This window comes from Hyla sarda, unplaced genomic scaffold (assembly GCF_029499605.1).
Source record: "Hyla sarda isolate aHylSar1 unplaced genomic scaffold, aHylSar1.hap1 scaffold_3417, whole genome shotgun sequence".
NCBI lineage: Eukaryota > Metazoa > Chordata > Amphibia > Anura > Hylidae > Hyla > Hyla sarda.
This window is the reverse complement of record NW_026610172.1, coordinates 72-15,876: the sequence shown is the minus strand read 5'-3', so window position 1 is coordinate 15,876 and position 15,805 is coordinate 72. Positions and strand designations below refer to the sequence as shown.

At 45.8% G+C, this 15,805-nt stretch overlaps 1 long non-coding RNA gene across 1 annotated transcript; it reads right to left on the bottom strand.

The window, feature by feature from the left end:
• Positions 1–526: 526 nt before the first annotated feature.
• On the bottom strand, positions 527–15,154 carry LOC130330902 (uncharacterized). The gene is made up of 3 exons (XR_008873934.1): positions 15,080–15,154; positions 2,958–3,074; positions 527–663 (listed from the first exon to the last, which is right to left on the bottom strand). It is a non-coding gene; the product is annotated as an uncharacterized LOC130330902 (long non-coding RNA).
• Between the last annotated feature and the right edge of the window lie 651 nt (positions 15,155–15,805).

Genomic DNA, 15,805 nt, shown 5'->3' with positions numbered 1-15,805 from the left:
TGGTGTAGCCTTGGGGAATACACTAGACCAGTGGTCTTCAACCTGCGGACCTCCAGATGTTGCAAAACTACAACTCCCAGCATGCCCGGACAGCCAACGGCTGTCCGGGCATGCTGGGAGTTGTAGTTTTGCAGCATCTGGAGGTCCGCAGGTTGAAGACCACTGCACTAGACTGTAGTTCTTAGACACCTATAGAGAGCACACCCAACCCTCTTTTCCTAAACAATAAATGATACCTCTAAGAGTATATCTCCAATTCTATATATCCTATTCTTATTAATATTTTTATATTATATATATATATATATATATATATATATATATATATATATATATATATATATATATATATATATATATATATATATATATATATATATATATATATATATATATATATATATATATATATATTATTTTGTTTTGTTTTTTTTTATAACAGAGCCCCCCCTTGTATAGTCTAGCACAGAGAATGTGAATCATAGAGGCATGGATTTATTATAGACTTTAATAGATTGCGCTGCGGTACAACTCCAGTCTCTCCTATATCCTCTATTCAATTACAGAAGTTTCCCAGGACACGGGGGACGCTGGTCCATTCTCTCCTCTTGGGGCTGAAGACCATTCACTTACCATTTAGTAACAATAGTTTTATTATAATAGCTGGTCCAGATTGGTGCCGTGTCACCAGTAGTTTTACGAAGGAAAAAAAAATTTAAATAAAATAAAAAATGAGCGTGTACATGTACAAATGTCCATTACTGTCTGGCAGGTAAGTACTACAGTCACCTTATGGTAGAGAACCCCTTTAATGCACACCGGACAATGTCTGACAATTTCTTCTGGTGTGACAAAGTGCACCAATAATACGATCTCTACAGACATCAAAACAACACTGAGATACACAATATTAACACCGTTTTAAAGTGTTAATCCAGAGTTGGTCTCCCTCCAGTTCTGTAAAGATCAGTGGGGTGACAGAGCTCATACTGGTTAAAGGGGTTAACCAGGAAAAACATATACATAGAGATATATATATATATCTATATCTCTATATCTCTATCTCTATCTCTCTCTCAACTGGTTCCAGAAATTTTAAACAGATTTGTAAATTACTTCTATTAAAAAATCTTAATCCTTTCAGTACTTATGGGCTGCTGAAGTTGAGTTCTTCTTTTCTAAATGCTCTCTGATGACACCTGTCTCAGGAACTGTCCAGAGTAGAAGCAAATCCCCATAGCAAACCTCTCCTACTCTGTGCAGTTCCCGAGACAGGCAGAGATGTCAGACAGAAAACAACAACTCAACTTCAGCAGCTGATAATTATTGGAAGGATTAATATTTTTTATAGAAGTAATATACAAATCTTTTTAACTTTCTGGAGCCCGTATATATAATATTAAAAAAAAGGAGCTTTAACACTTACCGTAAAATCTCTTTCTCGAGGGATCCATTGGGGGACACAGACCGTGGGGTGTATGCTGCTGTCTCTAGGAGGTATGACACTATGGCAACAAAAAAAGTCAGCTCCTCCCAGCAGGATATACCCGCCTCCAGGTCCTGAGCTAATCAGATTGACTACCAGAGCAATAGGAGAGGACCGACAGGTCAAGGAAAAAACACGGTATTTTAGGTAAAATAGGAAACTAATGCTCCAATTGTCTGTTTAGAGGGAGGAACAGTTCTGGGTACGGATATAATGAAAAAAAGAACTCTCTCACCCGAGTCTGTGTCCCCTGTGGCAGCTGCTGTGAGGAGAACTCTGCTCTGAGTGAAAGAGAGGGAGAAACAGGCCAAACAATAGCCATAGAGGGGCGTGCCTGGAGCAGAGGCACTGTCTAATTGGACTCTGCCCCTGAAAATCCCACGCACGGCACTGATTGGAGGGTGATTCGCACCCCCAGTAAGCTCCGGCGGCCCTGTGGGCGGAGCTATAGCGCCGCGGCCGCCGTGAATAAGAACAGTAATGGCGCCCACTCCTTGCCCCGGGCGCACATGTCCTTCGCGTCTGCGCCCGCGGGAAAGTGAGCGGGCGATACACAAGTCCACCGGCAGCTGTGCTGCCGAAACTGAAAGTAAGTTGGCGCTCCGTGCGCCGAACAGTACAAACGCCGCGGCTGTCAGCCGCATAGTAAGTGCTGCGGCTGACAGCCGCATAGTATAAAAACACACACATGTACTTAAAGTAGTCAGGTAACCCCTTCCTGCCCAAAATGCCATTGCTCGCCCCTGCTTGAATAAAGATAGAGCCCCAATACAGGCCAGCCCCTTAGATCCTGAAAGGTGGGCCAAAAAATGAGGGTCTCCAGAGGTTGCAAGTCAGCACCTAAAGGGAAAAAAATATATACTCACCTGGTCAGAAGAACTTACCTAATGGAGTGTTCTGCGAGGTCTTCAGTCAGCCTTCTCTTACCTGCATCACGCCGAGCTACCATGTGCGAGCGAGGAGTGCAGGGAAATAGGGGGACCCGGACCCATGAGGTACAACCCCAGGCGCTGACCGTTGGCGAGAGGGGGTTAACAGCACATATACGCAATGTCTGTGCCCCCTCAATCGCAATGGGGAAACAGTGAGCCGCAGTTCCTGAGTCCCCACCTGAAAACAGGAAAGAAAAAGGAATAAAAACCTAAAACATTCCCTAACTAGGAAAATAAAAAAACAAAGAGAATTCCAGACCATGTCCACCTCCTTCAGACACTAAGCTTAAACTGATTAGCTCAGGGCCTGGAGGCGGGCAGATCCTGCTGGGAGGAGCTGACTTTTTGTTGCCATAGTGTCACACCTCCTAGAGACAGCAGCATACACCCCACGGTCTGTGTCCCCCAATGGAGCCGATAGAGAAAAAACGTTTTATCCTGGAATAATAATAGTTGGGGAGGAAACCTTACAACCCCCAGCAGGTTACATAGACGAGTCCCTTTCTTCAGGAAAAAACTAAGAGAAGCCTCAGACTCACCTCGTGCAGCTGCACAGACACATGTCCCAGCTGGTCCTGACGCCTCTCCATTTGCTGCCGCTCTGTTCTCATCTCCCGCTCCAGTTGCTGCAGCCGTCGCTCCACTCGCTCTGAGACCTGATAATAAAAGAGAAGATCAAACCTGGATGGTATAACCCAGGGCAGCCATAATACTCCCAAGAGCAGTGTTTTCCAACCAGGGTGCCTCCAGCTGTTGCAAAACTACAACTCCCAGCATGCCCGGACAGCCGTTGGCTGTCCGGGCATGCTGGGAGTTGTTGTTTTGCAAAGAGAACGGCCATCTGAGATCTGTCCTGTGCACCAACAAGAGGCCAAAATAATCACTAAACCAGTCTCTTCCCCATCGTGTGATTCTTCAAGGTGTCAGGGCATGCTGGTTGTAGTAGTTTTTCAACCACCAGGGTTTGGGTGAATCTGTCCTTTATTGTCCCCTGATCTGTGATAATATTATTTACACACATTAAATAGGCACTGCCATAGAAAAAAAGAAATCTCGAGACATAACAAAAGAGTTTTAATGGACGGGGTCTGAGTGTTCAGCGCCTGACCAATCACGAGAACGAGCTGGAAGAAGTGCGCACTGAGTGTTCTCCCCCAGCTGTGAGTCACATGATCAGGACCCCTGCACTGGAGCGTCCTGATCATCCTGATCGTCTAATATAGAACAATACGACCCCTGCACTGGAGCGTCCTGATCATCTAATATCATAGAACAATACGACCCCTGCACTGGAGCGTCCTGATCATCTAATATCATAGAACAATACGACCCCTGCACTGGAGCGTCCTGATCATCCTGATCTTCTAATATAGAACAATACGACCCCTGCACTGGAGCCTCCTGATCATCTAATATCATAGAACAATACGACCCCTGCACTGGAGCCTCCTGATCATCTAATATCATAGAACAATACGACCCCTGCACTGGAGCGCCCTGATCATCCTGATCTTCTAATATAGAACAATACGACCCCTGCACTGGAGCCTCCTGATCATCTAATATCATAGAACAATACGACCCCTGCACTGGAGCGTCCTGATCTTCTAATATAGAACAATACGACCCCTGCACTGGAGCCTCCTGATCATCTAATATCATAGAACAATACGACCCCTGCACTGGAGCGTCCTGATCATCCTGATCTTCTAATATAGAACAATACGACCCCTGCACTGGAGCCTCCTGATCATCTAATATCATAGAACAATACGACCCCTGCACTGGAGCGTCCTGATCTTCTAATATCATAGAACAATACGACCCCTGCACTGGAGCATCCTGATCATCTAAGGTCATAGAACAATACGACCCCTGCACTGGAGCATCCTGATCATCTAATGTCATAGAACAATACGACCCCTGCACTGGAGCGTCCTGATCATCCTGATCGTCTAATATAGAACAATACGACCCCTGCACTGGAGCGTCCTGATCATCTAATATCATAGAACAATACGACCCCTGCACTGGAGCATCCTGATCATCTAATATCATAGAACAATACGACCCCTGCACTGGAGCGTCCTGATCATCCTGATCTTCTAATATAGAACAATACGACCCCTGCACTGGAGCCTCCTGATCATCTAATATCATAGAACAATACGACCCCTGCACTGGAGCGTCCTGATCTTCTAATATCATAGAACAATACGACCCCTGCACTGGAGCATCCTGATCATCTAATGTCATAGAACAATACGACCCCTGCACTGGAGCGTCCTGATCATCTAATATCATAGAACAATACGACCCCTGCACTGGAGCGTCCTGATCATCCTGATCTTCTAATATAGAACAATACGACCCCTGCACTGGAGCCTCCTGATCATCTAATATCATAGAACAATACGACCCCTGCACTGGAGCGTCCTGATCATCCTGATCTTCTAATATAGAACAATACGACCCCTGCACTGGAGCGTCCTGATCTTCTAATATCATAGAACAATACGACCCCTGCACTGGAGCCTCCTGATCATCTAATATCATAGAACAATACGACCCCTGCACTGGAGCGTCCTGATCTTCTAATATCATAGAACAATACGACCCTTGCACTGGAGCATCCTGATCATCTAAGGTCATAGAACAATACGACCCCTGCACTGGAGCCTCCTGATCATCTAATGTCATAGAACAATACGACCCCTGCACTGGAGCGTCCTGATCATCCTGATCGTCTAATATAGAACAATACGACCCCTGCACTGGAGCGTCCTGATCATCTAATATCATAGAACAATACGACCCCTGCACTGGAGCATCCTGATCATCTAATATCATAGAACAATACGACCCCTGCACTGGAGCGTCCTGATCTTCTAATATCATAGAACAATACGACCCCTGCACTGGAGCGTCCTGATCTTCTAATATCATAGAACAATACGACCCCTGCACTGGAGCGTCCTGATCTTCTAATATCATAGAACAATACGACCCCTGCACTGGAGCGTCCTGATCTTCTAATATCATAGAACAATACGACCCCTGCACTGGAGCCTCCTGATCATCTAATATCATAGAACAATACGACCCCTGCACTGGAGCATCCTGATCTTCTAATATCATAGAACAATACGACCCCTGCACTGGAGCATCCTGATCATCTAATATCATAGAACAATACGACCCCTGCACTGGAGCGTCCTGATCATCCTGATCTTCTAATATAGAACAATACGACCCCTGCACTGGAGCCTCCTGATCATCTAATATCATAGAACAATACGACCCCTGCACTGGAGCGTCCTGATCATCCTGATCGTCTAATATAGAACAATACGACCCCTGCACTGGAGCGCCCTGATCATCCTGATCTTCTAATATCATAGAACAATACGACCCCTGCACTGGAGCATCCTGATCTTCTAATATCATAGAACAATACGACCCCTGCACTGGAGCATCCTGATCTTCTAATATCATAGAACAATACGACCCCTGCACTGGAGCATCCTGATCTTCTAATATCATAGAACAATACGACCCCTGCACTGGAGCATCCTGATCTTCTAATATCATAGAACAATACGACCCCTGCACTGGAGCGCCCTGATCATCCTGATCTTCTAATATAGAACAATACGACCCCTGCACTGGAGCGCCCTGATCATCCTGATCTTCTAATATCATAGAACAATACGACCCCTGCACTGGAGCATCCTGATCTTCTAATATCATAGAACAATACGACCCCTGCACTGGAGCATCCTGATCTTCTAATATCATAGAACAATACGACCCCTGCACTGGAGCGTCCTGATCTTCTAATATCATAGAACAATACGACCCCTGCACTGGAGCATCCTGATCTTCTAATATCATAGAACAATACGACCCCTGCACTGGAGCGCCCTGATCATCCTGATCTTCTAATATAGAACAATACGACCCCTGCACTGGAGCGCCCTGATCATCCTGATCTTCTAATATCATAGAACAATACGACCCCTGCACTGGAGCATCCTGATCTTCTAATATCATAGAACAATACGACCCCTGCACTGGAGCGTCCTGATCTTCTAATATCATAGAACAATACGACCCCTGCACTGGAGCCTCCTGATCATCTAATATCATAGAACAATACGACCCCTGCACTGGAGCCTCCTGATCTTCTAATATAGAACAATACGACCCCTGCACTGGAGCGTCCTGATCATCCTGATCTTCTAATATAGAACAATACGACCCCTGCACTGGAGCGCCCTGATCATCCTGATCTTCTAATATAGAAGAATACGACCCCTGCACTGGAGCGTCCTGATCATCCTGATCTTCTAATATAGAACCATACGACCCCTGCACTGGAGCGTCCTGATCATCCTGATCTTCTAATATAGAACAATACGACCCCTGCACTGGAGCCTCCTGATCATCTAATATCATAGAACAATACGACCCCTGCACTGGAGCGCCCTGATCATCCTGATCTTCTAATATCATAGAACAATATGACCCCTGCACTGGAGCATCCTGATCTTCTAATATCATAGAACAATACGACCCCTGCACTGGAGCGTCCTGATCTTCTAATATCATAGAACAATACGACCCCTGCACTGGAGCATTCTGATCTTCTAATATCATAGAACAATACGACCCTTGCACTGGAGCATCCTGATCATCTAAGGTCATAGAACAATACGACCCCTGCACTGGAGCCTCCTGATCATCTAATGTCATAGAACAATACGACCCCTGCACTGGAGCGTCCTGATCATCCTGATCGTCTAATATAGAACAATACGACCCCTGCACTGGAGCGTCCTGATCATCTAATATCATAGAACAATACGACCCCTGCACTGGAGCATCCTGATCATCTAATATCATAGAACAATACGACCCCTGCACTGGAGCGTCCTGATCATCCTGATCTTCTAATATAGAACAATACGACCCCTGCACTGGAGCGTCCTGATCTTCTAATATCATAGAACAATACGACCCCTGCACTGGAGCGTCCTGATCTTCTAATATCATAGAACAATACGACCCCTGCACTGGAGCGTCCTGATCTTCTAATATCATAGAACAATACGACCCCTGCACTGGAGCCTCCTGATCATCTAATATCATAGAACAATACGACCCCTGCACTGGAGCATCCTGATCTTCTAATATCATAGAACAATACGACCCCTGCACTGGAGCATCCTGATCATCTAATATCATAGAACAATACGACCCCTGCACTGGAGCGTCCTGATCATCCTGATCTTCTAATATAGAACAATACGACCCCTGCACTGGAGCCTCCTGATCATCTAATATCATAGAACAATACGACCCCTGCACTGGAGCGTCCTGATCATCCTGATCGTCTAATATAGAACAATACGACCCCTGCACTGGAGCGCCCTGATCATCCTGATCTTCTAATATCATAGAACAATACGACCCCTGCACTGGAGCATCCTGATCTTCTAATATCATAGAACAATACGACCCCTGCACTGGAGCATCCTGATCTTCTAATATCATAGAACAATACGACCCCTGCACTGGAGCATCCTGATCTTCTAATATCATAGAACAATACGACCCCTGCACTGGAGCATCCTGATCTTCTAATATCATAGAACAATACGACCCCTGCACTGGAGCGCCCTGATCATCCTGATCTTCTAATATAGAACAATACGACCCCTGCACTGGAGCGCCCTGATCATCCTGATCTTCTAATATCATAGAACAATACGACCCCTGCACTGGAGCATCCTGATCTTCTAATATCATAGAACAATACGACCCCTGCACTGGAGCATCCTGATCTTCTAATATCATAGAACAATACGACCCCTGCACTGGAGCGTCCTGATCTTCTAATATCATAGAACAATACGACCCCTGCACTGGAGCATCCTGATCTTCTAATATCATAGAACAATACGACCCCTGCACTGGAGCGCCCTGATCATCCTGATCTTCTAATATAGAACAATACGACCCCTGCACTGGAGCGCCCTGATCATCCTGATCTTCTAATATCATAGAACAATACGACCCCTGCACTGGAGCATCCTGATCTTCTAATATCATAGAACAATACGACCCCTGCACTGGAGCGTCCTGATCTTCTAATATCATAGAACAATACGACCCCTGCACTGGAGCGCCCTGATCATCCTGATCTTCTAATATCATAGAACAATACGACCCCTGCACTGGAGCGTCCTGATCTTCTAATATCATAGAACAATACGACCCCTGCACTGGAGCCTCCTGATCATCTAATATCATAGAACAATACGACCCTTGCACTGGAGCATCCTGATCATCTAAGGTCATAGAACAATACGACCCCTGCACTGGAGCCTCCTGATCATCTAATGTCATAGAACAATACGACCCCTGCACTGGAGCGTCCTGATCATCCTGATCTTCTAATATAGAACAATACGACCCCTGCACTGGAGCGCCCTGATCATCCTGATCTTCTAATATAGAAGAATACGACCCCTGCACTGGAGCGTCCTGATCATCCTGATCTTCTAATATAGAACAATACGACCCCTGCACTGGAGCGTCCTGATCATCCTGATCTTCTAATATAGAACAATACGACCCCTGCACTGGAGCGCCCTGATCATCCTGATCTTCTAATATAGAAGAATACGACCCCTGCACTGGAGCGTCCTGATCATCCTGATCTTCTAATATAGAACAATACGACCCCTGCACTGGAGCGTCCTGATCATCCTGATCTTCTAATATAGAACAATACGACCCCTGCACTGGAGCCTCCTGATCATCTAATATCATAGAACAATACGACCCCTGCACTGGAGCGCCCTGATCATCCTGATCTTCTAATATCATAGAACAATACGACCCCTGCACTGGAGCATCCTGATCTTCTAATATCATAGAACAATACGACCCCTGCACTGGAGCGTCCTGATCTTCTAATATCATAGAACAATACGACCCCTGCACTGGAGCATCCTGATCTTCTAATATCATAGAACAATACGACCCCTGCACTGGAGCGCCCTGATCTTCTAATATAGAACAATACGACCCCTGCACTGGAGCGCCCTGATCATCCTGATCTTCTAATATCATAGAACAATACGACCCCTGCACTGGAGCGTCCTGATCATCCTGATCTTCTAATATAGAACAATACGACCCCTGCACTGGAGCCTCCTGATCATCCTGATCGTCTAATATAGAACAATACGACCCCTGCACTGGAGCGTCCTGATCATCCTGATCTTCTAATATAGAACAATACGACCCCTGCACTGGAGCCTCCTGATCATCCTGATCTTCTAATATAGAACAATACGACCCCTGCACTGGAGCCTCCTGATCATCTAATATCATAGAACAATACGAACCCTGCACTGGAGCGTCCTGATCATCCTGATCTTCTAATATAGAACAATACGACCCCTGCACTGGAGCGTCCTGATCTTCTAATATCATAGAACAATACGACCCCTGCACTGGAGCGTCCTGATCTTCTAATATCATAGAACAATACGACCCTTGCACTGGAGCATCCTGATCATCTAAGGTCATAGAACAATACGACCCCTGCACTGGAGCGTCCTGATCATCCTGATCGTCTAATATATAACAATACGACCCCTGCACTGGAGCGTCCTGATCATCTAATATCATAGAACAATACGACCCCTGCACTGGAGCATCCTGATCATCTAATATCATAGAACAATACGACCCCTGCACTGGAGCATCCTGATCATCTAATATCATAGAACAATACGACCCCTGCACTGGAGCGTCCTGATCATCCTGATCTTCTAATATAGAACAATACGACCCCTGCACTGGAGCGTCCTGATCTTCTAATATCATAGAACAATACGACCCCTGCACTGGAGCGTCCTGATCTTCTAATATCATAGAACAATACGACCCACGCACTGGAGCGTCCTGATCTTCTAATATCATAGAACAATACGACCCCTGCACTGGAGCGCCCTGATCATCCTGATCTTCTAATATAGAACAATACGACCCCTGCACTGGAGCGCCCTGATCATCCTGATCTTCTAATATCATAGAACAATACGACCCCTGCACTGGAGCGTCCTGATCTTCTAATATCATAGAACAATACGACCCCTGCACTGGAGCGTCCTGATCTTCTAATATCATAGAACAATACGACCCCTGCACTGGAGCGTCCTGATCTTCTAATATCATAGAACAATACGACCCCTGCACTGGAGCCTCCTGATCATCTAATATCATAGAACAATACGACCCCTGCACTGGAGCCTCCTGATCTTCTAATATAGAACAATACGACCCCTGCACTGGAGCGTCCTGATCATCCTGATCTTCTAATATAGAACAATACGACCCCTGCACTGGAGCGCCCTGATCATCCTGATCTTCTAATATAGAAGAATACGACCCCTGCACTGGAGCGTCCTGATCATCCTGATCTTCTAATATAGAACAATACGACCCCTGCACTGGAGCGTCCTGATCATCCTGATCTTCTAATATAGAACAATACGACCCCTGCACTGGAGCCTCCTGATCATCTAATATCATAGAACAATACGACCCCTGCACTGGAGCGTCCTGATCATCCTGATCATCTAATATCATAGAACAATACGACCCCTGCACTGGAGCGTCCTGATCATCCTGATCTTCTAATATAGAACAATACGACCCCTGCACTGGAGCCTCCTGATCATCTAATATCATAGAACAATACGACCCCTGCACTGGAGCGTCCTGATCTTCTAATATCATAGAACAATACGACCCCTGCACTGGAGCATCCTGATCATCTAATGTCATAGAACAATACGACCCCTGCACTGGAGCGTCCTGATCATCTAATATCATAGAACAATACGACCCCTGCACTGGAGCATCCTGATCTTCTAATATCATAGAACAATACGACCCCTGCACTGGAGCGCCCTGATCTTCTAATATAGAACAATACGACCCCTGCACTGGAGCGCCCTGATCATCCTGATCTTCTAATATCATAGAACAATACGACCCCTGCACTGGAGCGTCCTGATCATCCTGATCTTCTAATATAGAACAATACGACCCCTGCACTGGAGCCTCCTGATCATCCTGATCGTCTAATATAGAACAATACGACCCCTGCACTGGAGCGTCCTGATCATCCTGATCTTCTAATATAGAACAATACGACCCCTGCACTGGAGCCTCCTGATCATCCTGATCTTCTAATATAGAACAATACGACCCCTGCACTGGAGCCTCCTGATCATCTAATATCATAGAACAATACGAACCCTGCACTGGAGCGTCCTGATCATCCTGATCTTCTAATATAGAACAATACGACCCCTGCACTGGAGCGTCCTGATCTTCTAATATCATAGAACAATACGACCCCTGCACTGGAGCGTCCTGATCTTCTAATATCATAGAACAATACGACCCTTGCACTGGAGCATCCTGATCATCTAAGGTCATAGAACAATACGACCCCTGCACTGGAGCGTCCTGATCATCCTGATCGTCTAATATATAACAATACGACCCCTGCACTGGAGCGTCCTGATCATCTAATATCATAGAACAATACGACCCCTGCACTGGAGCATCCTGATCATCTAATATCATAGAACAATACGACCCCTGCACTGGAGCATCCTGATCATCTAATATCATAGAACAATACGACCCCTGCACTGGAGCGTCCTGATCATCCTGATCTTCTAATATAGAACAATACGACCCCTGCACTGGAGCGTCCTGATCTTCTAATATCATAGAACAATACGACCCCTGCACTGGAGCGTCCTGATCTTCTAATATCATAGAACAATACGACCCACGCACTGGAGCGTCCTGATCTTCTAATATCATAGAACAATACGACCCCTGCACTGGAGCGCCCTGATCATCCTGATCTTCTAATATAGAACAATACGACCCCTGCACTGGAGCGCCCTGATCATCCTGATCTTCTAATATCATAGAACAATACGACCCCTGCACTGGAGCGTCCTGATCTTCTAATATCATAGAACAATACGACCCCTGCACTGGAGCGTCCTGATCTTCTAATATCATAGAACAATACGACCCCTGCACTGGAGCGTCCTGATCTTCTAATATCATAGAACAATACGACCCCTGCACTGGAGCCTCCTGATCATCTAATATCATAGAACAATACGACCCCTGCACTGGAGCCTCCTGATCTTCTAATATAGAACAATACGACCCCTGCACTGGAGCGTCCTGATCATCCTGATCTTCTAATATAGAACAATACGACCCCTGCACTGGAGCGCCCTGATCATCCTGATCTTCTAATATAGAAGAATACGACCCCTGCACTGGAGCGTCCTGATCATCCTGATCTTCTAATATAGAACAATACGACCCCTGCACTGGAGCGTCCTGATCATCCTGATCTTCTAATATAGAACAATACGACCCCTGCACTGGAGCCTCCTGATCATCTAATATCATAGAACAATACGACCCCTGCACTGGAGCGTCCTGATCATCCTGATCATCTAATATCATAGAACAATACGACCCCTGCACTGGAGCGTCCTGATCATCCTGATCTTCTAATATAGAACAATACGACCCCTGCACTGGAGCCTCCTGATCATCTAATATCATAGAACAATACGACCCCTGCACTGGAGCGTCCTGATCATCCTGATCGTCTAATATAGAACAATACGACCCCTGCACTGGAGCGCCCTGATCATCCTGATCTTCTAATATCATAGAACAATACGACCCCTGCACTGGAGCATCCTGATCTTCTAATATCATAGAACAATACGACCCCTGCACTGGAGCATCCTGATCTTCTAATATCATAGAACAATACGACCCCTGCACTGGAGCGTCCTGATCTTCTAATATCATAGAACAATACGACCCCTGCACTGGAGCATCCTGATCTTCTAATATCATAGAACAATACGACCCCTGCACTGGAGCGCCCTGATCATCCTGATCTTCTAATATAGAACAATACGACCCCTGCACTGGGGCGCCCTGATCATCCTGATCTTCTAATATCATAGAACAATACGACCCCTGCACTGGAGCATCCTGATCTTCTAATATCATAGAACAATACGACCCCTGCACTGGAGCGTCCTGATCTTCTAATATCATAGAACAATACGACCCCTGCACTGGAGCCTCCTGATCATCTAATATCATAGAACAATACGACCCCTGCACTGGAGCCTCCTGATCATCTAATATCATAGAACAATACGACCCCTGCACTGGAGCGTCCTGATCATCTAATATCATAGAACAATACGACCCCTGCACTGGAGCGTCCTGATCATCTAATATCATAGAACAATACGACCCCTGCACTGGAGCCTCCTGATCTTCTAATATAGAACAATACGACCCCTGCACTGGAGCGTCCTGATCATCCTGATCGTCTAATATAGAACAATACGACCCCTGCACTGGAGCGTCCTGATCATCTAATATCATAGAACAATACGACCCCTGCACTGGAGCATCCTGATCTTCTAATATTATAGTCACGGGGCCCCAACAACAATTAAGGCTCGAGTCCAACCGCAAACACCTACATTACAACTGAGATCAGATCTGCCCAGATCAACAATAAGGGGGGTGAAAAATAGGGGTGGGGGGGACGGATAATAGTAAGGGGGGGGGAGGCAGATACTAGTAAGGGGGGGGGAGGCAGATACTAGTAAGGGGGGGGGAGGCAGATACTAGTAAGGGGGGAGGCAGATAATAGTAAAGGGGGAGGCAGATAATAGTAAAGGGGGAGGCAGATAATAGTAAAGGGGGGAGGCAGATAATAGTAAGGGGGGAGGCAGATAATAGTAAGGGGGGAGGCAGATAATAGTAAAGGGGGAGGCAGATAATAGTAAAGGGGGAGGCAGATAATAGTAAGGGGGGAGGCAGATAATAGTAAGGGGGGAGGCAGATAATAGTAAAGGGGGGAGGCAGATAATAGTAAAGGGGGGAGGCAGATAATAGTAAAGGGGGGAGGCGGATAATAGTAAAGGGGGGAGGCAGATAATAGTAAAGGGGGGAGGCAGATAATAGTAAAGGGGGGGAGGCAGATAATAGTAAAGGGGGGGAGGCAGATAATAGTAAAGGGGGGAGGCAGATAATAGTAAAGGGGGGAGGCAGATAATAGTAAAGGGGGGAGGCAGATAATAGTAAAGGGGGGAGGCAGATAATAGTAAAGGGGGGAGGCAGATAATAGTAAAGGGGGGAGGCAGATAATAGTAAAGGGGGGAGGCAGATAATAGTAAAGGGGGAGGCAGATAATAGTAAAGGGGGAGGCAGATAATAGTAAAGGGGGAGGCAGATAATAGTAAAGGGGGGGCAGATAATAGTAAAGGGGGGGCAGATAATAGTAAAGGGGGGGCAGATAATAGTAAAGGGGGGGCAGATAATAGTAAAGGGGGGGCAGATAATAGTAAGGGGGAGGGGCAGATAATAGTAAGGGGGTCTGTGCAGAATTATGGGTTAATACCAATTGGGAGAAGCCTGTATTTACAGAAATAATGATGATGGAGACACTGTGGGTAAACGTCATCCATGGTCACCATCACTCATAGAGGGCACTCACCGATTCCTGGTTCTGGGCTCCGTCCAGGCGGGCGGATAATTCCTGCAGGACTCTGTTGGTTTTGGCTTCAGTTCTAAGAAAAGAAAAGCACAAAACAGTGTAATGTACATGAATTGCGCAGATCAGGGGGGGGGTAATGGTCACAAGTCATATCCATTTAAATCCCCAGAAGATAAGGACCCCAAAGAATCCACGTACAATAAAATCTCTTTGAGAAGACCCCCAGTGAAAATTGCACCACCCCTATCCCCAGGTGATATGTGGTATTACAGCTCAGTTCCACTGAAGTGAATGGGGCCACCATGTAATACCACATAAAACCTGAGGACAGGGGTGGTGCTGGTTTGGAGGAATGTTTTTCTATTCCTGAATAACCCTTTATAGTTTATCATTATAACAAATGTCTGAAATGTTAGAAGTTTGTATCAGTAGGGTCCGGGTGCTGAGACCCCAACCAATCACTAAAACAAAAGGGACAGAAGTGCGCATCTGCACACAATGTGCCCCTTAAAGTGTACCTATCATTAACAAAGACTTTTATACAATGTAGATAATACCATTATATAAGTATTTGTAATATACATTGGTTAGAAAAATGTGTATTTTTTTGTACCTACAGCAATTACCTGTGTGCCTCTGTGAGGAGTCCAAATACAGGAAGTGAGGACAAGCAGGAGGTGAAGCGAGAGCCCCGTGATGCGAGAGCCCCGCTTCTCCTCAGTGTAC